This window comes from Tamandua tetradactyla, chromosome 9, assembly GCF_023851605.1.
Source record: "Tamandua tetradactyla isolate mTamTet1 chromosome 9, mTamTet1.pri, whole genome shotgun sequence".
NCBI lineage: Eukaryota > Metazoa > Chordata > Mammalia > Pilosa > Myrmecophagidae > Tamandua > Tamandua tetradactyla.
Window position 1 is genome coordinate 30,004,723 of NC_135335.1, and position 24,287 is coordinate 30,029,009.

Below are 24,287 nucleotides of genomic sequence, written 5' to 3' on the forward strand. Positions count from 1 at the left end.
GGTGTGCACCAGTCCCAGGTGTCTTCTAGAGGGGGACGGGTCACACAGGTGTGCACCAGTCCCAGTTGTCCTCTAGAGGGGGACGGGTCACACAGGTGTGCACCAGTCCCAGGTGTGCCAAGTGCCAACCGTGGGAGGGTCATCGGGAACAAGTTGGTGGGTCCCTGGGACCATGGACAAATCGAGGATAGAGATCAACATTTAAACCAAAAGGCCCCAGCTGGGGACCGGGGTTCCCCAAAACACGGTTGTCCTTCATAGAGTGATTTACAGGGCAGGACAGGCAGGACAGGGGAGGGGGGACTTCCTCTGCCCTCCACCTCCCTCTCCTCTTACTGAGCTGCTTCTCCTACAACCCCCTAAATGCCTTTGCTTTCACCCCATGGCCACCAAAGCTGCCTCCCAGGGGGCTTTGACATTGAGCACTCATGCCCAAGCTCCACAATGCACCCTACCCGCGCCCCCCACCCCCGCCACGTGGTCCTATCTCCAGGCCCTGCAGGCTACCTGCAGAGAGGAGGCACACAGAAAGGAAATGAAAGCCGCAGCGGCCAAGTCCCTTTCTAATCCAGTGCGGGGCTGCGGGAGCTCAGAGAAGAGAGGAAATGCTCCCCTAATTGGGGTTTCACAAAAGGCTTCTCGGGAGAGGCAGCTTCAGACAGAATGCAGGGCAGGGCTGAGGTGGGCAGGGCGTTGCTGGAAGGGCCAGTCTCAGGTGCCAAGGCAGGTGGATGAAGGCAGGGAGGCCCGTTCTGGAAAGGACAAGTGATTCGACACCCCCGACGGAAAGCAAGGAGGAAGCAGAGAAACAGACGGATGGATGGGTTAAGAGCCAAAAGCAGGGAGAGCCGTGGCCAGGCGGCTGAGGAGTTTGTGTTCGATTCTGAAAGATCAAAGCAAAGGGGGTAGATGGGGAGTGGTGGGGGGACTTCACTCTGGAGGGAACGGCACGTCAAAGGCATTGCTTTGAGAAAGGTAAGGAGGCACGTGCCTGCAGGTCAGCCCTGGATGGTGGGGGCTCACCCTGCATTTGCAGGGAGCCATGAAGATGTCTGAGCAAGGGGGTATTGGCGGGGGGTGAGCCAACCCAGCTGGGTTGGGGGATGATTTCTCCAGAGGAGGAAGAGGTGTGTGTGGGAGGGGGCAGGGGGCAGGCATTTCTGAGGGCAGGTAGCTCCACCCGAGGGGGCTAGAGTCAGGACCCCATTTCGGGGGATATCCAGTGAGGGCATATCTTGCAGGCTGGGCTTCCTGCGTTGTCAGTTTCCTCCGTGTCTCTACCTGGCCCCCGCTTTTAAATCCTCTTGGTGTTCCAGTCGGCTGCCTCCTGGAATTCAGCGGCTTACAGGGCCTGAGCCTGCTGGGAACCAGGAATTGGAATAGGTTCCAAGTGCAGGGCTCTGACGGCCTTGGGAAAGACGGCCTCTGACCCCAGGGGCCCCCGCAGGCTCCAGCCCCACCCCGAGGGTCAACCCCACATGCAGCTGTTGTTCTCAGGAGGGCCATTTCTGTCCCAAAAGGGCCCCACCCCTTAGTTACTCTCTGCCAAACAGGGTGGGGCGGGGTCGCGATCCCAGCATATAGCAGATATTAATAATCATTTCAAAAGTGACTCAAGACAACAATGGCTAAGTTCAGTCATGCAGGCTGCAAGCTGAGCCCCATCTATAGAGCGCTTAGGTGTCACTGACCCTCAGCATCATCAGGGAGAGAAGGACCTGGGGGCCAGCCCTCTGGTCCCTGGGACAGAAGAGATCCAGGCCAGTGTCCCTTCGAGATATGAAATCTTTAAATCAATGTTCAGACTGACACAATCAATGCCTGGGGTTGGCTGTCCCAGAAGCAGAAGCCGAGACAAGGAGTCAAGTGCAAGTGGTTTATTTAGGACATCAGCCTGGGTAGCTACCAGTGAGGAAATGGGGAAATGAGGCAAGGAAGGTACGGGAACCAATACAGGGTGTGGTAAAGAGAGGGTCCCTCTGTGTGAGGCAACTGGGTCTCCACTCCACTGGGTACTCTGGGAACGTTACAGAACACGCCTCCAGGTGAGGAGATGCAGGCATTGGTAGAGGGCTACTTCGAGGGGTTTTAATTCCCTGGCACACCCAGCCTGACCCCCATGTATGCCAGGGCTCCTGCAGCCAGAAAAAAAGCCTTCAGCAGAGCTCCCAGGGCAGGTTGTGAGAAGCTGCCAGTGGACCAGAGCAGTGAGTGCCAGAAGCACCAACAGAATTGGTTCGAGTTCAATAAATAATTGTTGAATGAATGACTGCATAAATGCATGCAGGAATTAATGAATTGCTGTGGGAAGTAAAAACTTCTTGAGCTTGGAAGCAGACAGATGTGGGTCTAAGTTTTGGTCTGGCCACATACCTGCTGTGCAGCCTCAGCCAAGTCGTTTAACCTCTCTGAGCTTTTGTTTCCGAAACTGGGTGTAATCATATACACCTGAGAGGATTTTTATGAGGTTAAAGGGAAGTGCTTGGCAAAAGCGGGTTAGGTCAGAATGGCTGGGGTTCAGTGAGAGCCTCTAAGCAACGAGGGCTGGCCAAGCCGGTTAGGGAGGGGACCAGCAGCACCCCAGGTTTGCTCTATCCTTCTCTAGCACCACTGCTGGTGGCGCTTAGAGCCCCACCTAAAGGACCCTGCTCTGATATCTCCACGCTGGTCCAAGCATGTGACCTTCCCTTGGGACCCCAGGACCCCTTGGAGCCACCCAGGGGACAGCTGGGGAGGGCGGTGATTTTTACCTTGAGCTTCCCTGGCTTTGAGGGCTCCCACAAGGGTGAGGCTCAGCCAGTCCATGCCGCCCAAAACTGAGAGGCGATAGTAACTCCTCTCTCCTGCTGTTGGCCAAGAGGCAAAGGAGCTGGACAGACCTGAAGGGTCTGGGGTAGGGGGTTGGGGTGGGGCAGAAATCCCAGGATCCCGCTGAGATCCTGGCAAGTCAGAGAGTGAATTCTGCAGCCAAACTGCTGGGGTTTGAATCCTGACTCTGTCCCCTGCCAGCTGTGTGACCTAGGACAACTTCCTTAACCCCTCTGTGCCTCTGTTTCAAATGGAGCAAATAACAGTAACTTCGTTCCAGGTTGTTCTGATGAGGGGGTGACGGGGGGCTGAGGAAGAGGGACGGGCCTAGACTCCAAACTCTGTTATATATGAACACATCATGAAAATGTTACATGCCTGGCAAGTCCAGGCCCCTACAACCCTACCAGGCAGAACCCATGAGCAGCTCCTTCTTCCAGAGAAAGACCCCAAAGCACAGAGGGGTTCAGCAACTCATCCACGTGGTGAGTCCAGTATCCAATCATTCAATCCCAGAGAATTTGGTAAACTCCCCTGCCCTGCCTCACTCCAGGGCCCCCCAGGAACCATTCCCCCCTCGCCCATTCTAGGACCTCTCTCCTCCCCCATTCCTCACAGGCAGCATCTCTTCCCCCACCCCCAGGAGCCACCCCTTCCCTACTCCCCACTCCCATTGGCACTATCTCCCCCCTGCTCCCCCTCCCCCAGGCTACTCCCTGGCCTCATCTTCTCCCTGGACCCCTCCCACCCCCCAGGCTCCATCCTCTCCCTGTCCACCCCACAAGCCGTCTCCTCCATGCAGCCTCCCCTGATTGGCACTCCCCCTTCAGCCGACACTCCCTGTCTGGTGTGGGTTCCCTCTGCATTTGAGCATCTAGCCACGGGGGTCCCTCACCAGGGAGGGTCGAGAAGGGATGTCAGGAGAGCTGGCCACCTCCCCTTCTCACCTGGAGCCTGCCAGGCTCAGAACCCCTTAGCCAGCTCGGGCTTCAAGCCTGGGTTCTCCCCTTCCCCCCAGCAGCCTGCTGCAGGGGGCTTGGCTGCCCCAATGCAGACGGCAGGGGGGCCGCCAGCGGGGGTGGGGGTTGGGGTGGGCGCTGCTTCCCTCCAGGCCCGCAGCCTCCACATCAGACCCATCCTCATTAAGAAACACGGCGTGTGCCAGGGTGATATCTTTATTCGTGTGCCCTGAGACTTCAAAGCCTCCAGGAGAGCTCCTTGGTGTATTAGACATGAAAAATGTCGAAGATGAGATGGAGCAAAGAAGCAGACGGCCGCTTCGGGTGTTAATTAGGCAGGGGGTGGGAGCCCGGGAGGATGGGACAAGGAACAGGGGCGGCCCAGCTTCCAGCCCAAGACGAGCAGAGGCGAGAGGGGGTCCCTCTGGGCAGAGAGACCCAGGCTTGCCCGGAAGCTCACTGAGGCCAGGAACTCTGGGCAGCAAGGACGCTCCCAACAGGAGGCCCATGGACCGGTCCCCAGGGCGGAAGTCACTCTCAGGCAGAAGTGGCTGAGCACTCCCAGCATCTCCAACCAGAGAGAAACCTCAGATCCGTTGCAGCGCCACAAACATAGATTGAGCACCGACTGTGTGCAGGTCAGGGGCCTGGCCGCTGGGAAGAGAAGAGGAAGGGGACCCAGCCAGGGTCCCAGGGCCCCATAGCCTGGGGAGGCGGGCAGGAACCAGGAGGAGGCCATGGGCCAGCCTCGGGGTCCTGGAGTGGGGGTGGGGTGCCTCGGAACTGTAGACAGGAATTCCCAGAGGAGGGAACAGCACAAACAAAGGCTGGAGAGCTTGAAATAGCAGGAAGAGCCACTATCTCTCTGGCTGGAGAGTCATAGGGCAGGCTCGGAATTGGCTTTGCAATTGTGGGGGCTGCGAAGTCCGAAACCTCCAGGGCAGGTCCGTAGGCTGGAAGCTCAGAGGGTCTTGAGACAGAATTTCTCCTTTTCCAGGAAGATTTTGTTTGTTGCTCTTAAGGCCTCCAGCTAATTGAATGGGGCCCACCCCCATTGGAGCCTCATCTCCTTAACTTAAAATTGGAAGAGATGGAGGAGTTTGATAAGCAGACAAAGGAAGAAAGGAGTGAAAGAACGTGGCATGTTTGGGGGCCATCGGAAAGCTCCCTCTAGTTAGAATGATACATTGATGATGAAGAAGTTGGAAAAGTAGGGACAACCAGCTCATAAAGAAGGATAGGGTTTGAGCTTTATCATGCAGGCCAGCGTCTCCCAAACTCTACTTACTCATATTCTACTTTCACTATTTCAATTTCAGAGATTTAGGCAACAAGGTTTTTGAAATCATGAGTTGAATATGTTTCACTTTTTCTTATGCATATTAAAATGAATACCCATTAAAATAAAGTAAGACGTGAATCCTGTCTACAAACCAAGACTAATGCTAGCCAGGCTGACAAGTCAAATTCACCATCTCCGGTGGTCTGTGGTAGGGGCGGCAGGGTCCAAGTTGGGTTTTTGAAGATGGTTTTGTGGTCTAGGTGGACCTCCGGCTGAGGAGAGGGGCCCGAGGAGACATTAGGGCTGGAGGCCAATGCAGTGAGCTGGGTGGGAGGCAGACACGAATCCCAAAAGGAGGGTGCAGCCGCAGAAATACAGACAAGGGAAGGAGTGAGTGAGAACCAGTGAGGGAAAGAATGGATGGTGGAAGGAAGGGGGCACAGGTTCTCAGCCAGCTAGCAGGTGGGAGCTGGGGCCACTGCGGAGATGAGGGTACAGAGGAAGAGTGGGCAGGAGAGAGGAGGCAAGGCTGGTGGGGCCCTGCTGGGATGGAGGTGCCTCATCCCTGGTGAGAAGGTCAAAAGGTGGGGGCTGAACACAACAAGCAAACTCGCTGGGTCTTTACACTTGACTGAGCACTTCCAGCATCTAGAGAAACTCCCCCTCTCTGTGTGGGACATGACTCCCAGGGGTGTGGACCTTCCCGGCAATGTGGGACAGAACCTAGAATGAGCTGGGACTCAGCATCAAGGGATTGAGAAAACTTTCTACACCAAAAGGGGGAAGAGCAAAATGAGACAAAATAAAGTGTCAATGGCTGAGAGATTCCAGAGTTGAGATGTTATCCTGGAGGTTATTCTTACGCTTAAATAGATACCACCTGCGTGCTGGTTTGAAAGGATGTGTGTCCCCTAGAAAAGCCATGTTTTAATCTAAATCCCATTTTGTAAAGGCAGAATAATCCCTCTTCAATACTATATGTTTGAATCTGTAATTAGATCATCTCCTTGGAGATGTAGCCCAATCAAGAGTGGTTGTTAAGCTGGATTAGGTGACAACATGTTTCCACCCATTTGGGTGGGTCTTAATTGGTTTACTGGGGTAGTCCTATAAAAGAGGCAACATTTTGGAGAATGAGAGATTCGGAGAGAGCAGAGAAGAATGACATAGCCATGAGAAGCAGAGAGTCCATTAACCAGGACCTTTGGAGATGAAGAAGGAAAATGCCTCCCAGGGAGCTTCATGAAACAGGAAGCCAGGAGAAGAAGCTAGCAGATGATGCTGTGTTCACCATGTGCCCTTCCAGATGAGAGAGAAGCCCTGATTGTGTTTACCATGTGCCTTCTCACTTGAGAGAAAAACCCTGAACTTCATCGGCCTTCTTTAACCAACATATCTCTCCCTGGATGGATGCCTGTGGTAGTTAGATTCAGTTGTCAACTTGGCCAGGTGAAGGTACCTAGTTCTGTTGCTGTGGACATGAGCCAATGGTACCTGAACCTCATATGTTGCTCATTACATCTGCAGTCGGCTAGGAGGCGTGACTGCTGCAATGAATGATGTTTGATTTAATTGGCTGGTGCTTAAATGAGAGAGCTCAATGTAGCACAGCCCAAGCAGCTCAGCATACCTCATCTCAGCACTCACAGCTCAGCCCAGGCCTTTGGAGATGCAGAAAGGAATCACCCCAGGGAAAGCTGTTGGAAACCAGAGGCCTGGAGAGAAGGCCAGCAGAGATCGCCCTGTGCCTTCCCATACAAGAAAGAACCTCAGTTGAAAGTTAGCCACCTTTCCTCTGAAGAACTAACCAAGTAAATCCCCTTTTATTAAAAGCCAGTCTGTCTCTGGTGTGTTGCATTCTGGCAGCTAGCAAACTACAACAATGCCTTTGATTGGACATTTCTATAGACTTGTTGTAATTGGGACATTTTCTCAGCCTTAGAACTGTAAACTAGCAACTTATTCAATTCCCCTTTTTTAAAAGCCATTCTGTTTCTAGTATTTTGCATTCTGGCAGCTAGCAAACTAGAACAACCTGTTTAGTTAAGATGTAATGGAGAGGCTGGAGGGAAGTGCCTGAAAATGTAGAGCTGTGTTCCAGTAGCCATGTTTCTTGAAGATGATTGTATAATGATATAGCTTTCGCAGTGTAACTGTGTAATTGTGAAAACCTTGTGTCTGATGCTCCTTTTATGGACAGATGAGTAAAAAATATGGATTAAAAATAAATAATATGGGGAACAAAAGTTAAAATAAATTTAGAAGATTGAAATACTAGTGATCAGTGAAAGGGAGGGATGGGGGTACGGTATGTATGAATTTTTTTGTTTTCTTTTTGTTTCTTTTTCTGAATGGATGCAAATGTTCTAAGAAATGATTATGATGATGAATATGTAACTGTGATGATAGTGTGAGTTATTGATTATATATCGAGAATGGAATGATCACATGGTAAGAATGTGTTTGTATGTTATGTTCAACAAAAAAAATTGGGGGCCTGGTTTGGGCTCAGGGAAGGGGTAGGGAAGCAGGGAACAGGCTCAGAAGCAGCCCACCCTCCATTCCACCAAGGTTTGTTGAATTATTAGCCATGTGGGGCCAGTAGAGGGGGGGCTCCAGCTCAACCTCAGGAGCTCCACTGGGCTTCCCTGAGGTGGGGACCAGGGCCTGGGAAAAGGGAGCAGTGAGGAGCCAAGGCTGGTGGCAGGGAGAGCCAAACCCCACAGAGAAACACAGCAATGGATCCCAGCGGGGACAACCCAGGGGCTGAGGTGCCACTGGGAACTCGGGGTGTTAAAGTGCTGGCACAATCAGTTTTAAAGGCCCAAGTGTAAACACCCCTCCCCTCTGACCCCACCACAGCCCTAGCTCCAACTCCATAGGGCTCAGACCTGCAGGGAGGATTCTAGCTGCTTCCGCATTTCCAACCCTGAGGTGGCAAGAGGGAAACATCCCCAGCTCTGATAGCAACTGAGTGACAAACAGAGCAACTTTGGGCTTTCTTGTACCTGTTAGATGGAGAAAAAAAAAAGGGCCCATAAATTAGTTTTCCCTCCCCACCGAGGGTGGGACAGGGAAAATGGAGCTATTGATTGGCCCATTTGGAGTGTCGACTTTGATTTGGTGCGTGTCACGCTGGTGACTAATTGGAAACAGCGAGGCCTCCCATGAAGGGTGGTGGCTCGAGGCAGGACTCTGTGCCTGCGGCCTGGGGGTGGGAGGTGGCTGCCTCCCGCCGGCCCCCTGGGACAGCCACTCAGGGGCCGGCCAGGGAGAATCTTTGGCTGTGCTCAGGTCCCACGTGAAATGCCCACCCCGACCCTGAAGGGTGCCAAGGGCAAACGACTCCACTTTTCCTGTTGGAGATCAGGAAAGGGGGATCCCTTCGCTTTGGCAGCCATCACATCCCTGCAAAGACAAGCTCAAGTCCTGGCCCCCAGTCCTCTGGGTATGAACCCATTTTTAAACAGGGTCATTGAAGATGTTTTCAGTTAAGATGAGGCCACACTGAATCAGGGTGCTCCTTCATGCAACGTGGCTGGAGTCCTTATAAGCAGGGGAAATTTGGGTGCAACAGTAGAAGACAGAAGGGAAGAGCCAGTCATGTGACAGGGGCAGAGTTTGAGTTACGATTGCCCACAAGACACCACCAGAACTCTGTGGACCACAGAGAAAGCGTGCCTTCCCATACCTTGCTGTTGGACCTCTAGCTTCCAGAACAGTGAGACAATAAATTCCTATTGTTCAAGCCAACCAGTCTGGGCTATTTGTTACAGCAGCCTGGCTGACTAAGACACTCTCCTCTCAGACAAACCTCACCATTGTTGCCCAACTGACCTCATTCTGAGCTGTCATTTCCACCTGTGTCCATCCCCTCCTCTGGAAACTGCACCCTGTCTTCCTTTGGGGAGGAGGGGTTGTCATGCCCTCAACCACTCCAGGCCCAGTGTGTCAGGTGGGGCTGACCAACCCTTGTCTCTAGGTCGATCTAATGACCCGACCTGGCCAGTGAGAGTCCCGTGTGTCCCTGCCACTGGGATGGGCTCAGGCTGGGGCTGTGTAACCCGAGCGAGGCCAGTGAGAATTGGAGCCGAGATTTGGAAAAAAGGCACTTTCTTTTCACAGGAGGTCACTGAGAGGGTAGAACATTGACAAGAAGATGGTCAATGCTTACAGTAGGTTGGGTTCTCCAGGAGTAGCCCCTGTGGTGGATTTCAGCCAGCAGATGTTTCTTAGAGGGGCCCTTGGGGCCAGTCCCCAGGGGAGGGAGGAGAATGGACGCAAGTGGTCAGAGGGAGAAGAAAGCAGCTCAGCCCAGCCCCACGGAGATCCCTGGAGCTGAAGAAGCCCCTCCAGTGTTGCTCCGCGTCAAGCTGAGATGTCCAAGCTTTGTCATTTCCACATCCCCAAGTCATCAGAAAAGGCAGCTTTAGGCAAAACAGTTCTCGACAGACAAGCAATCTCTGGAGTGCTGACAGCTAAGAGCTCTGCCGATAGCACAACCAGCAGCTTGGGTGATACTGTGTAGATTCTGGACAGTGCCTGTATGTCCCCACGAGGGAAGAGCCTACCTGAGAATGAAAGCCCCGAGGAAAGCAGAGTTGAGAAACAGAGCCATGTTGAGACTTGACCTCGCTGTGCCTCTTTCACTTCCAGGATTTTGGGCTGAAACCTGCTTGAGGTGGGTTTCCGTCCCTTGCCCCTGAGAGTGTTGACCCGTAAAGTTTTGCCTATAGGGGGTGCTCAAGCCACACGTTTGGCTTAACCCAGGAAGGGCTGCAGGGACAAGTGGGGGCGGGGAAGGGGGGCAGAGGTCCAAGGCAGGGTCGAAGAAGGCACCTTAGACCTTAGGTCAGAGGGCACCAGGAACCCAGCCAGGGCATCCGAAAGGGACCACCCCAGAGGTGACAGCATGGCGGTGGGGGCCGGGGGGAGGGGGCAGACCAAGGAGAGGAGAGATGGTACAGGCACCCACCATTCCCTGGCCACCCAAAGCCCAGTGGGGACCTGCTGAGTGGGGCTGACACCGATCAGGGGGAGCCCCACAGTTTCCTGGTCACATGATTGGTTCAGGGGTGGGCAGGTCACCCTAGCAGGGCCAGTCAGAGTCGAGACACCCGGACCCCATCCCACCTGACCTGGTGGTCATTGTCTCCCCTATGGGTCCCTCCTCCAGCCCCTCTGGAAACGGACCCCAGCTTGTGCTCTTTGGGTCAAACCTACCTGGCTGGAAGCAGCTGGACTCTTCCTACAAGGCAGGGCAGTTTTCTGCATGTCTCCGACCTGCCTGTCATCTGCGTTTTCCCAAGGGGCTTGGAAAAGCCACTTCATGCTGTCGGTGGATATGTTTAAATGGGGAGTGCCTTAAAAAGGCTGCAAAGGCCCCAGAGGTGGGGGAGGTGTCTGTGCATGCGTGTGTCCACATGCAAAAGATGGAAGAAATCTTGAGTACATCCATTAAAGCATTCTAAGTTCAATGTGGGTTCAAATCCTGGGTCGGCCATTTAGTAGCTCTGTGACTTTACACAAGTTACTTAACCTCTCTGTGCTTCAGCTTCCTCATCTGAAACATGAGGAAATTAGGGCCGACAATAATAGCATACAGCAAAGATTTGTTCTAAGAATTAAATGAGTTAGTATCATGTAAAGCACTTGAAACAATGCCCGGCGCACAACAAATACTAAATTTTTTTAAAAAGGAGGGTTCCAGGGCACATCTTACAGGCTTTCAGTAGAATTCCCAGCAGCTGGCTGGGTCCCCAAGAAGTAAATCAGATTGGTCCAGCGAGTGACAGAGCTGTCTGACCCAAGGAGCCATGTCCAGAGCGAAGGTACAGCAGGAGCGAGAGAAACATATCTGCAAGAATCATATTAAGCATATGATGGGTTCCCCAGAATTCCAGACCATCCCAGCTGGAGAAATGCTGTAGCCCATTTCACAGATGAGCAGCTGAGCTCCCAGGTGGGCCAACGAGCTGCAGAACTAGGAATAAAACCGGGGTCTCCCACCACCCACCTGAGGCTCTCGACACCCCTTTGGGCTTCTCCTCTTCCAGAGCCTAGCATCCTTTACCCGCTTGGCAAGGGAGGAGAAACATCTGCAGATAGTCCCTTTCACTGAGCTCTGAGCTGCCTTCTTTTTGTCCGAGCCCATCGTCTTTTGTAATTAGAAAATAAATTACTTTTTCTCAAAGAAACATGCTTGGTTCTAGCTATGTGGATAAAAGGGATGGGGGTGGGGAGGGGCAGCCTGTAGTTTGACAGGTGGGCGCTGCTGCCCTATCAGCCTGTCCAGGTGGCTGGAGGCCTGGGTCTCTTTCTTGGCACTAAAGACAAGAAAGAACAAGAGAAGGAGGGGGGTAAGATGGAGGGGAGAGCAGGAGCTTAGCTGGTGCAGTGTTTGTGTCTGCAGGCAAGAAAAACAGAATCCAAAGCATCCCTGAAAGGGGGGAGCTCACTTTATGTGTGTGGGTCTACAGCACCCAGTCTAAAGGTGGTCTTGCTGCAGTCTGCAAGGGCAAGGTCCCCAGGACACCTGGCACTGCCTGGCCGCCCGCTGCTGCCCTGCCTTCACCTCCTACCTCTCTTCTTCTGCTTCCTCTGAGCCCCAGCATTTCTACCCAAGGCCTCGGCTCCCTTCATTCCCAGCTCCTAGAAACAGCTTCCCCCTTGCACCCACACACTCCCTGCCCACCCCATCTCCACCCTGGACCTCCCGTTTACACGTCCCTACTGCTTTCCCCCAGAGTCCCTCCTCGCATCCTGTAGCATGTGTATTCCGTGCACCACCTCTCTCCACTGGAATGTACACTCTCGGCCCTGACCTTAGAGCTGGGGTTTGGTGGGCTTCTGTCCAGGTGTGACAACTACGGTGATATTCAGGCTCACAGGCCCTGACCACGTGAAGCAGGCAGACGGCATTGCAGGGGACTCACCTCGCAGAGTTCATTGCCCTGTTGTCCTTCCTGTTCCCTCCAGGGTGTGCCTAAAAGCCCCTAGTTCCACGAGGTCTAGGAAGCAGAGGACAAAGGGGGTCCAGGATTGATTAGAGGGCCCTGTGAGGATGCAGCCAGAATGGGTGAGAGGTTCCCCAGGGGGAAGGAATTTGGGAAATCAGAGTCAACCTGTAAGACCCAGCTTCAGTGCCCACGTGCAGACTCTCCTCCACGGCCAGCTTTGGAGAGCTGAGCTGTGTTCTGTTGAAGAAAAGTGCCGTGGAGGCTGTTGGTGCTCTCCCAGTGCCCCGGGCCTCCAGTTCCTGCAAAGATGTGCACCCGTGACCTTCTGTGGATCATCTCCCTTGGCTGAGGAGAACCACTGCAAGAGATGCCTGGGAGATTCTACCCAACCCACCATGAGTCAGCTGGACACCACACCTCTGCTCGGCCTCTGCCCTTTCCCTCCCTGGCTTCTCACACTCCTTCACTCCCACACTCCCTCCTTCAACACACCAGTCACAACCAAATCCTTGTCTCAAGCTCTGCCTCCAGGGAAATTGACCTCATACAGAGAGGGTGTGACTGATGCCTGGACTTTTCCTCTTACCGTGGAAAATAGCAACCAGGTGCTCCAGAATCCTGGCTGGCAGAGCCTGAGCCGGGGAAGGCTGGGGTGGGGAGGCAGGGCTGGAAGTTTCCCCATGGGAAAGAGATGAGTCAGGATCAGAGCATGATGGGGAAATGAGAAAAATCCATCAGGAATCCCAGGGAAGCCTAGATAGAATTCTGCCATTGGCAGAATCCAAAGGGTCATATCCTGATAAATGGGTAGGATTTAGCTCTCAAGCTTTGGCTTGAGCTAAAAACTTGAGTTGCCACTCACTGAGATCCTTCCAGGAGATCATTTGTGATTCATGCCCAGAGACCGGGCCATACAGGGAGCCCCAAGCCCCTGACATTAGAAGGGGTTTCAAATTCCCCTCAGCATCTGTTCTGGGAATTATATGAGACTACAGTTGCTGAACAAAGCTGCCAGCTTCCCTGAATAAGGAATAATAAAGCATGAGATGAAATATTCTAAGGGCCAATTTCCACAACATACAAAGAGTTCCTGCGAATCACTAAGAAAGACCAGAGAAAATTCAACAGAAAAAAAAAAGAGGACAAATGTTAAGAGAAGGCAGTTACTGGAAAGGAAATAAAAATAGTTTTCAACTACATTCGATGATATTCATTATCACTTACAATATTGCATACACAAGTGCAACAGCATGCCATTTTTAACCAATTAGGTTGATGAATATCCAAAAGTTTGATAATACAGTCTTGTGGGGAGGTGCCCAGACACTACAATCTCCATGCAGGGTGATTTGCCAATATCTGCCAAAATTGCGAATGCACACACACTTTGTCCAGAAATCCAATTCTTAGAAGCAAGCTGGTAAGGAAACTACTGCTTTGACATTGAGATGGTTGTTCAAGGAATGCAGTGAAGCAGAGGACTGAGAAATAATCTCTGTATCCATCAAAAGGGCACACATTATTTACACACCGATGTTCATAGCACATTATTCACAACTGGAAAAAGATGGGAGCAACCAAAGTGCCCATCAACCAAGGGACGGATAAATTAAATATGGTATATACACACAATGGAATATTATTGAGCCATCGAAAGGAAAGAAGGTCTGATGCATGCCTCAACGCAGGTGAAACGAAAACAGCATGCTGAGTGAATTAAGCCAGACACAAAAGAACAAATATTCAATTATCTCACTGATATGAAATAATTAGAATAAGCAAACTCATAGTGTCGGAATCTAGAATATAGGTTTCCAGGACACTGGGCGGGGGTAGGGAATAGTATGTTAAGCTAAAAATGTACAGTTTCTATTCAGAAGGATGGAAAAGTTTTGTTCATGGATCTCGGTGATGGTAGCACAGAATTGTGGACTAATTAGGAACGCTCGATTATATATTTGAATGTAGTTAGTAGGGGGAAATTTTATGTTATTTATGTTACTAGAATGAATTTTTTAAAAATCCATGGCACCACACCACACACACAGTAAACCCTAAGTTAAATCCTGGACTATTTAGTTAATAGCACAATTATAAGAATGTGCTTTCATCAGTTGTAACACCTGTGTCACACCACTGCAAGGTGTTCATAAAAGGGAGGTGTGAGGGAATCGGGTATTTTTGCATGATTGTTCTGCAAACCCACAACTTCTCTAATAAAAAAAGAATAGAATGGGGGGAAGGGTACTTTTTTATTCAAATTAGAGTACATCTATATGGTAGAATCATTTACAGCCATTGTAAACAGAAAGAAGCAGGATGTACATATATATATATTTGGAATAACCTGGCATGCAGACTGTTAAGATAAAAAATCAAAGGCAGAACACTCTGTACCACATGCTGCTATTTGTGGAAAAACTCTGTGTGGGTATGCAAAATATCTCTCGAAAGATGCTCATAAAACTGGCAACAGTCATTGCCTCTGAGAAAGGAAAACTGGGAGCCAGGGATGGGAGAGACACTTACTTTTCCCTGTTTGAATATTGACTGTCTGTTTGGATGACCTTTCCCAGAAAGGAAGTTTAAAAGTGTAACATAATAGCAGATGTCTGCCTGGGACCCAGGGGAGGGGCACGAGGCTGTGGAGCGGAGCAAGGGGGGCTGCAGCAATTCCCCCCCCATGTACCTGATGGCGCATGGGGGGGTGGGAGGGGCAGGGAGGAGGCCGTGGGAGAGGAGGGGCCTTGCATGGTTAGAAACCAGGGAGTGGGGAGGCCTCTAACAGCCTGATTGTCTTTACCTGCAGCTGAGCCAGCTTCGGGGTGTTCTCGAATTCTTCAGGGGAGCATCTTGGAGGCCTAACCATTCAGCAGGGTCCCCACCTGGAGGAACCAGATTCCCAAGCTGAGGAGGGAGCCAAGTCCAGCCCTGGGCAGTTGAGAACCCTCCCACAGCCCACAGATAGTCCTGGCTCCCCCATCACCGCAGCCCACTCGAGCTCCCACCCCATCCTCCTCAAACAGGTGCCAGGGTCCCTTCCCTCAAACCCACCGAGCCCTCCTCACCTCCTGAGCTCTTATTCATCCTTCAACAGAAGCTCAGCCATCACCTCCTCAGGAAGCCCTCCAAGACCTCCCCTAACCTTTATGGTTCTCCCAGGGCCCTGCAGCCTACCCCTGAAAACACTTACCAGGCCCTCTGGGCTGGGTGATTCGCTCTCCATCCGCCCACACAAGACCGGCAGGGCCTGGAAGTTGGGGACCACGTCCTTTAAAAAAAATTATATTGAGGGATAACACACAGGGAGACCCGTGTGCAAATCCTAAGTGTGCAAATTGGGGAGGGGTTGCACGGTGAGGACACCCGTGTAAGCAACACGGAGCAAGAACCGGAATAGGATCCTGCTCCAGTGAGCACCCTTCCCCCCACCCCACCCCCAACAGCAGCTTCCGTCCTGACTTCTAACCAGCCAGGTAAATGCCACCGTCCAGCACACTCTCCTCCCTCAGTGAGTCCTCTTCGGGAGGTTCAACCCCCCTGGCTGTTGGTCAGCCACCCTTATGACTGTGGAACATTCCTCTCTGTAGATACGTCCAAATACATTTATCCATTCCACTGGCAATAGACGTTGTGGGTTGTTCGCAGTTTGAAGTTCTTAGGAATAACACAGCAGCATGCATGCACACGCAAACATACGTACACACCTCTGTTGTGTGCAGACCAATCAAAGCTCAGCTTTAGTGAACAGTAGACTGCTATTATGGTCTCCCAAAATGGTTGTGCCAATTCACATTTTCGCCAGCATGGTGTAAGAATTGGATGGTTCACCTCCTCGCCCACACTTGACATGGTCTGTCTTCCTCGTGTTAACTATTCTGATGAGTGTGACATGGTAACTCATTAGACCACTTCTATTACTACTCATTATTTATCTCCTTTAGCACAGGGCCAAACACCCCATATAGACATTTAATGAGTATCTGTCCAAGGAAGGAAAGTGGGAGGAAAAAAGGAGAAGGAAAGGAGGGAAAGAACAGTTGGGACTATCTCCTGCAATTGGCTGGATTCCAACTCGAAACCTGGCAGCAGCTAAGGCAAAACAGGAAGCCATAGGCCTCCGTGGACCCAGCAGGAAGGTTGTCAGCCCTGGGGACAATTCCTCAAGCAAAGATCAGAAGTCTAGAACAACACAGTTTCTTTGATCCAGCTCTTGTTAAGATGCAAATATTCCTGGAGGATTGAAAGGAGGTGGAAACCGATGGACCGGAACAACCGCACGATGAAAGGAGAGAAGTCACTAAAATGGAGAGACCTGGCCCCAAAACACGGCATTTCATTCAGGGAAGCAAATGAAAGCAGAGGAGATCAAAGATTCCTGGAGACCCCACGACGGTGCAGCAGAACCCTGGTGCTTGCTTAGACTCAGCTCAAAGAGCCTTTCTTTAGTTTAGAAGGGGGCCTTCAGAAAGGAAGATGCGATTCAGACTTCCACATCAAATGTGTGTTTGTGTATGTGTATGTGTCTGTTTGATTAAATTGGAACAAAAGGTGGTGGGTGGTAATGTCATTATCAGGCAAAGCCAAAATATTAACCATTGTTCAGGGGTTCACTGGATGATAATAATAGTGACGTCACTATATTGGTATTCACTGAATGCACTTAACCGTGTCCCAGACGCTGTGCCACCTGCTTTAAGCATGCTAACTCATTCACACCACCCTGTGCTGTGGATGTTTAAAGATGAGAAAACTAACGACAGAGAAGTTACCCAACCAGCCCAGGTTTGAGCACCAACTTTCCAGCCCCATAGTCTACGCTCTTAGAGAAAGGTAAAAAGATTTAATTCATCATGACATTTCTTTTTTCTTCCCCTATGATAGGCCAAACTATTAGCCACAACAGACATCATTTAAAATGTTAGGAGTAAAAGAAAAAAGAGAAGGTCAATGGTGGTGAGACATTTCCACTCACTAATTCTCACTTATGAAATATCACGTAAACAAAAAGTAAACACCTAGCCAATGTGAACTATATCTTTAATAGCATAGAAGCAATGTAGAAACACCTATTTTTATACCCAACAGAGAACGCGCCATTTGTCCAAGGGTCCACGATACCTCTTTGAAAGCTGATCAGTCACAGTAAAAAGGTCAAAAATGTTTTTAAACAGATCTTTGAGAGACCACAGTCTTGACCACAATATAATAAAGCTAGAAATAAATACTTTCTAAAATAAGAAAGAGAATTGGCGATTTAAAACTACTCTTCCAAATAACATCTAGGTCAAGGAGGAAATCAAGAACTCAATAATAGACTACTCAGAAAATAATGAAAAGAAAAACCCCACATATCAAAACCTAAGGGACAGTTGAAGCTGGGCTCACAGGTTCTTCCATAAATTTAAATGCTTTTATTGTCAAAAACCCACTCATACACACAAAGACAACATGAACAGATGATGCTTTCAACCTCCGATTCTTAAAAAAAGAACAAACCCGAAGGAAAATGGGAGAAAGGAAATAATAAAGATAAAAGCAAATAAATAAATTAGAGAACATGAAAGCAGTGAAAATCATAAATAAATACCAGACCTGGGTTTTTGAAAAGAAACTAATAAAAAAGGGAAGGAAAAAGAAAAAAAAAAAAAAACACCTCCTACAAATCTAATTGAGAAAAACCCTGCAAATATAAAAGGTCTTCCCACCTCAAATTTCAGTGCTCTTTAATTTTTTTTAAAGGAAAGCAGACTATTATGATAAGAAAAAAAATCCCCACTAATGCAGTGGGAAGTACATGCTAGGTAGGCAAATACAACCAATGTTCTCTGTAATAGAAGTATCAACAGAATTGAGGACATAATATTCTCAAGGTACATCTCTCTTGAATAGGAAGAGTCTATGTTCTAGTTTGCTAGCCGCTGGAATGCAATATACCAGAAATGGAATGGCTTTTAAAAAGAGGAATTTAATAAGTTGCTAGTTTGCAGTTCTAAGGCTGAGAAAATGTCCCAATTAAAACAGATCTATAGAAATGTCCAATCTAAGGCATCCAGGGAAAGATACCTTGGTTCAAGAAGGCCAATAATGTTCAACGTTTCTCTCTCAGCTGGAAGGGCACATGGCGAACATGGTGGCATCTGCTGGCTTTCTTCTGGCTCTAAAAAAGTTAGTCCCTCCAAAATGTTTCCCCTTTTAAAGGATTAATGGGTGGAGTCACAACTCCATGGAAGCTATCTGATCAAAAGTTACCACCCACAATTGGGTGGGTCCTATCTCCGTGGGAACAATCAAAAGGCTCCCACCCAGCAATATTGAATGAGGATTAAAGGACATGGCTTTTCTGGGGTCCACCAGATTCAAAGCAGCACAGTCTGCCATCTCATGTTGAGCAATGTCTTTATTCTTGTGACATGTGTTCTAAGGATTTGGGGGTGAACTGGCCTTCGAGAGCTACTGAGTAAGTAGAATGAGTTAATTCCAGTAACCTATGAGTCCATTTCCCAGATACAGACTCCTGGGCTCTAATAAGTTGGGTGATACCTCTAACCAAGACAACCATAAGCAACAACTTGATTAAACTTCGGACATACTTCTTCCAGACTTGTCTCCCTGACTTTCCTCTTTCCCCTGGCCCTTATCTCCGTTTCCCTCTCCACTACTTCCCCACTCCAACCTCTGCCTAGCTCCAACCTCACAGGAACCAGAGGGTCTAAGCACAGCCAAATGGCCTTAAGCGGCAAACTTAATAAATCAGTGACTCAACCCTTTGCTCAACCCATCTAAATAGCCTCCAGGACTTTCCCAGTCCTTCAAAACCCAACTGCCCTTTGTTTCAATGGAGCTGAGTTCAGACTTCTGGTCTACCTCGCCTATTGCACTCAAGTCATCCTTGCCTGTTTAATATGGTCCTAGGTAATTTTCTTTATCTCAAAGGCCAACAACATGAGCCACCTCCATGCATTTGCTCAAAGTGCGTTCACCCCCTAGAATGCCCTTCCACCCCACACCTTCAAATTTCTTTTTTACCCTCTGCTTCCTTTTCTGATTAATTTAACTGCTAAGCAAGGAGGGAGAGGTCTGAACAGATCCAAGCAGACCACTGGTGATTTTTATCATTGACACTCTATCTCAGCTTCCATCACCTTGAGTTGCTTATGCTTGAATGTGAGTGGCCCCACCGCGGGCATCCTTCAGCAGGAACCTGCGCCCACCTGGCCACTGGAAACCCTTATCTCAACTCGGGCCCCTCCCACTCTACCATCCTCAGCATCACAGTCCCCATTAAATAAATGGGAATTGTTTGGTTTCTTTTCCATGATCAATTTGACATGAGATTAGGTAAGTTCCCAGCCCACTCTTTCGACAGTAACTAAGTAGAGAGTTTATTTTAATAAACTCTAAAGTAACTAAGTAGAGAGTTTATTTTAATGGCTACATTTATTTTAACGCTCTCACAAATCACATTATTCTTAAACTGATAGCCTCGTTAATTTAACATTTTTATATAATTGAATACATTTTATGGGGGAATAAGATGCTAATATCGTGCCACTGACAACTTGTAAGTGACAAGGGCCCCACTCCAACCGGTTTAAGCATAAGGAAAAATTAAAAATAAAGTGAATGGTTTGGCTTCAGGCCTGGCTGGCCATGGGGCTGAAGCAATACCTTCCCATGCCCTCCAGCTTGTGCTCCTGCCTTTCTCGGCACAGGTTTCACCCGCAGGCAGGTTTCCCATACATGTGGACGGTGACCCAGCCCCAGGTTCCATGCAACCAGCCCGGGCCCCAGCAGAAAGAGCTGCCTTCCCAAAAGACCTGCTAGCCTGCAGCAGGGCCTCCCGTCTGAGTCCAGCCCTCGAACCCAGTGCGGCGGTGTGGGCGTGAGAGCACCGGGGGCCACAGGAGCCGTGCCTATCCATGCCATGCAGAAGGAAGTGGAGGCAGGGGACTCCCCAAAGAAACTGAAAAGGGGCAGAAGCCGGATGGCAAACGGAAGACAGATGCCACTAAGTTAAGGCATTTGTGAACATAAGGGTAATTAAAGGTCTCTGGTTATCAAAACCCATTCTTTAATAGAGATGCAGGTAGAAGTCTTTGGTTGTCCTGCTGGAACATCACCTGCCTTAGAAGGGCTCAGCATAAACAGAGGACGCGAGATAAAACCACTGCGGCACAGTTTTAAGGATTGGTGAATCTAGGGGCAGCCTATTCAGATGTTGTTTGCATTAATTATTCTTTCTGTTTTCTCCTCCGTTTGAAATGCTTTCCTAAGAAAAGTGGGAGAAGAGTTATCAGCTAAAATTGTCTTCAGTCGCAAAATTGTTGACTGCAACATTGATAGATTTGGAGATTTATTTGCATCAAACTACGGGTAAGGAAAGGGCCATGCTGGGTTTTGGCCTCACTCTCTGGCCCCACTCACCCAGCCCCACACTGAGGGCCCCTAACAGACACAAATGGCCAGCTCTTTGGCCCCTCGGGAGCAACTCTGAGGAAGGAAGTCCAGGGTGGCAAGACCTGTGGCTCCCAAGGAGCCTTGAGCTCTTTGCAGAAAAGGCTGGTTTCCAAATGGCACACATCCAGCCCTGCACTGATTGCAGCTTGCGTGGGGTGGGGGAGGGTGACCCAGTTCCCTTTTGCCTTCCAGGACTTAGCAAACTTGAGGAAAACTAAGACTGCTGCACAAGCATCTCAGAAAAGGCCATCACAAGCTGTGTCTCTCTCCCGGCATTCTCACTGCACCAGCCTAGCTCTCTCATCCACCACCTCAACAGCTGGGCAAAACAAGGCAGGGGATTCTCTCCTGCCTGTTAGCATCCAAAAGAGGAAGCAGGAAGGGAAGCATCCCCTGCTGTGAGACAGGCTTTCCGCCTAACAAAAATGGGTGGAGATGAGGACCTTTTATTGTCTGGTAAAAGAGATGGGAGGGGGGCAGGAAGAAAAATATATTTTGAGCTGATCCATAAACGCTCAGATTTCATCTGTGCTTCTTTTCACAAAGAAGGGCAATGCACCAAAAAGGAAGCTTTGCACAGAATGCAGAGTACAACACCCAGCTGTACAAAATATTTGTTGGGTGACCGCGGACAATTGGTTAACTTCTTTACAGTTTGTCCATCTGTGAAACGGGAATGACAGTACCTCTCAACAGGGTCGCTGTGATCCTTAAACACTTCTTCAAGGGTTTCCCCCAAGTGCTCTAATAGATTATAGGAAACGGCTCAATTAACTGTATCACCAATAGAAACCTCGAGCTGGTTTCCATCCCAGCCCCCAGGCCCCTATCATACTAGCACAATTTCCCCCCTGAGGGTCTGTGCCTTGTAGCTTTTCTCCTGGAACAAATGAATGTTGATTGAACTCTTCTAGCATCGCTAGAAAGACACATATCCTGAAGATCTCGAGCAGGAGAGCTCAGTAGAGTACCACACGGGGCCCCCTGAGCCCCAGAGTTACGCATCCCATGGTCAAATATACAACCAACCTCATGGTGGAATACGCAACTAACCAGAACCTGGGCTAATGTCATTTCAGATATGCCAGCAGTTCCCAATGTCCCCAGACAAGTTCGAGCTGAAATTCCTCTGGGGTGAGAAAGTCAACACACACACATACATAGACACACACATACATCACATCCATGCATATACACATACATGTGAACACATGCATGCACACAGATACAGACTCATGCATATACACACATATGCACACCCATTTACACAACTCACATACACACATACATATATATGCACACACGTATATGCACACATATACAAATAAATACACACATATATACACACATACATACACACAGGAAATAAGGACAACAGTACACAGAGCTTTAAGGAACCAAAAAATAATGCCATATCCATAAAATATTTCACATCTGCAGATCTCTTTATGCCTGGCATCTCATCTGACTCTCATACCAATGCTGTGAAATGTCCCCATTTTACCACTGAGAAAACTGAGGCCTGAATGAATCTAGCTCTAGTTTCCAATCATCAACAGCCTAGAAGATTTCTGAATCCGCCCCCATGCCTAACTTTCCATCGGCTGCTGTCAATCACTTCAGAAATGTCCTCCCACATGTCAGTAAATCCTACAGTGGTTTCTCACTCCCTGCTCTGCAGCTCATCTCGCTAGCTGAGTAGCCTTGGGCAAGGTTTGGCCTCAGCCTACAGAGGGTCCTGGAGAGTGGGCAGTGGCCCAAGGAATATTAGCAGACAAGAAGTTGGGCACAAGCTTTGCACCCACAGGGCCCATTGTTTTCTGCTTCTGTGCCTGTCACGACAAGAACACGACTGGGAAGCAGAACCAACCCTCAGTTTAAAGGGAGGCCAACAGCCTAGGGCAGACAAACCTCAGCTGGTCCCAGATGCACGGGTCACAAAATAAATGCTCATTTGTTGACCACTGAGTCTTGGGGTGCTTATTTGTTGGCCACTGCATCTTGGCATTATTGTAGCAAGAGCTGATTGAGACAATCCCTCACAAAAATGAATCATAAAAGTCAATCTAGGGCAGGCAGCAGTGGCTCAGTGGCCGAGTTCTCACCTGCCATGCCAGAGACCCGGGTTCAATTCCCGGAGCCTGCCCATGCAAAAAAAAAAAAGTCAATCTAACATTGAAATCATTTGTAAGATTTCAAAAGTATTTTGCATCCCTTTGTCCCTAAATCCCCCATTTTATGGGTAATAATAATTTCAGAAATAGTCAGGACAATGGTACATTCTCACCCCAGGGCCTTTGCACTTGCACATTCTGTGTGCCTGGAACACTCTTTCCTAGACATCCATGAGCTCATTCCCTTACCTCCTTCATATCTTTGCTCAAATGTCACTTGTCAATGAGGCCTTCCCTAAACACCAATGTGATATTGAAACTCCTATCCACGCTGGCACTTCCCACTACCATTTCCTACTTTATTTTCTTGCTCCATGCCTTTCACCTTCTAACATCCTATGTCATCTTTAATTTATTTCCTATATTTTCTCTTGTCCCCCTCTAGAATTCCAGTTCCATGAGGGCATGGCTCTTTGTCTGTTTTGCTCACTGCTAAATCCATGACACTTCATTTTTCTCCTCTCTGAGGAAGGCTGCCAGTTCTTTCTCAGCACATGCAGTGTACACGGCCTTGTGTTGTCTGTCCTGCCCCGTCCTGTGACCTTGTGGGCCTCATCTCTTCCTTCTTGAGCCCTCACTCACTCTGCTTCTGCCACCCTGGTCTTTGGGCTGTTCCTCAAATGAGCCAGGTGCACTCCACCCCAGGGTCTTTGCACTTGCCATTTCTTCTGCCTGGAGCCCCCTTCCCCCAGATGGCCACATGACTTGCTTTACCACCTCACCCAGGCCTTTCCCTAAACAGCACCTTCTAAGTGAGGTCTTCCCTGAATACCTTATTTGAAATTGCAACTCTTCCTCCCTCCCATGGCCCCTGCCTCTCCCACCCACCCACTCCCTATTTTATTTTTCTCCTTACCTCATGTCACTTTCATACTATGCCTTTATTTAATGTCTCTCCTGCACAAGACTATCAGCTCCACAAGAGCAGGGAATTTTGTCTGCCTTATTCACAGCTATGCTCCAGGGCCTTGAGTAATGCCTGATACATAGTAGGTGCTCAATAAAAAAACCATTGACTAAGTAAATGGGAAGAGGGAAGAGGATAGAGAGGAAGGGAAGGAGGAAGAAAGGAAGGAAGGGAGGGAAGGAGGGAAAGAGGAAGGAGGGAGAAAAGGAGAGGGAGGAAAGAAGGAAGGGAAGGATGAGGGAGGGAGTAATATGTAAATGAACTCTTATTAGACCCACTATAAAGAAGATAAGCACTCAGGAGCGGTGGGTTCAGGAACAATCACCCACCGCCCCATCCTTGGAATTCTAACACTTCAGCGTTCACAGGTTGGCCTCATCTTTTCGCATGCTGGCCTCCCAAAGTCTCCCCACCTGACTCCTCAGTCACCTGGGGGTTTCAGTTCTCCAGGGGCAGAAAGGAGAAACCGTCCTGGGTATTGCATCAGAATCACAGACAGCGCTGGCGGGTGTGACTGCGTCAGGGCTGAACCAGAGCTGGAGCTGGGAAGGGAGGAGGCTGGAGGCTCAGAGACCCCTGGGACTAGCTGGACCCCAGGACAGGGAAGGGCCTTCCGTGACAGGTAGCTGCGAAGGAGAAGGCAACCTCATCCACTTCCAGGAAAGGCGGCTGCCATGCAGCGAGGCTCTCCAGCTCCCCTGAGCCACCCCCAACCAGAAAGTCCTCCCTGGGAGGAGG

The 24,287-nt window shown here is 49.7% G+C and overlaps 1 long non-coding RNA gene across 7 annotated transcripts in view; it reads right to left on the minus strand.

Annotated features, from left to right (window-relative positions):
- Window positions 1–9,137: 9,137 nt before the first annotated feature.
- LOC143646895 (uncharacterized) overlaps window positions 9,138–24,287 on the minus strand; it is a 33,233-nt gene continuing 18,083 nt past the window's right edge. Inside the window, exons 2-9 of one of the 7 annotated variants that reach the window (XR_013157729.1) lie at window positions 15,202–15,279; window positions 14,812–14,893; window positions 12,174–12,307; window positions 11,985–12,059; window positions 11,066–11,206; window positions 10,772–10,906; window positions 10,269–10,381; window positions 9,138–9,616 (exon numbers count right to left, since the gene is read on the minus strand). This is a non-coding gene — a long non-coding RNA (uncharacterized LOC143646895). The other 6 variants (XR_013157731.1, XR_013157730.1, XR_013157727.1 and 3 more) reach the window with 6 other exon arrangements.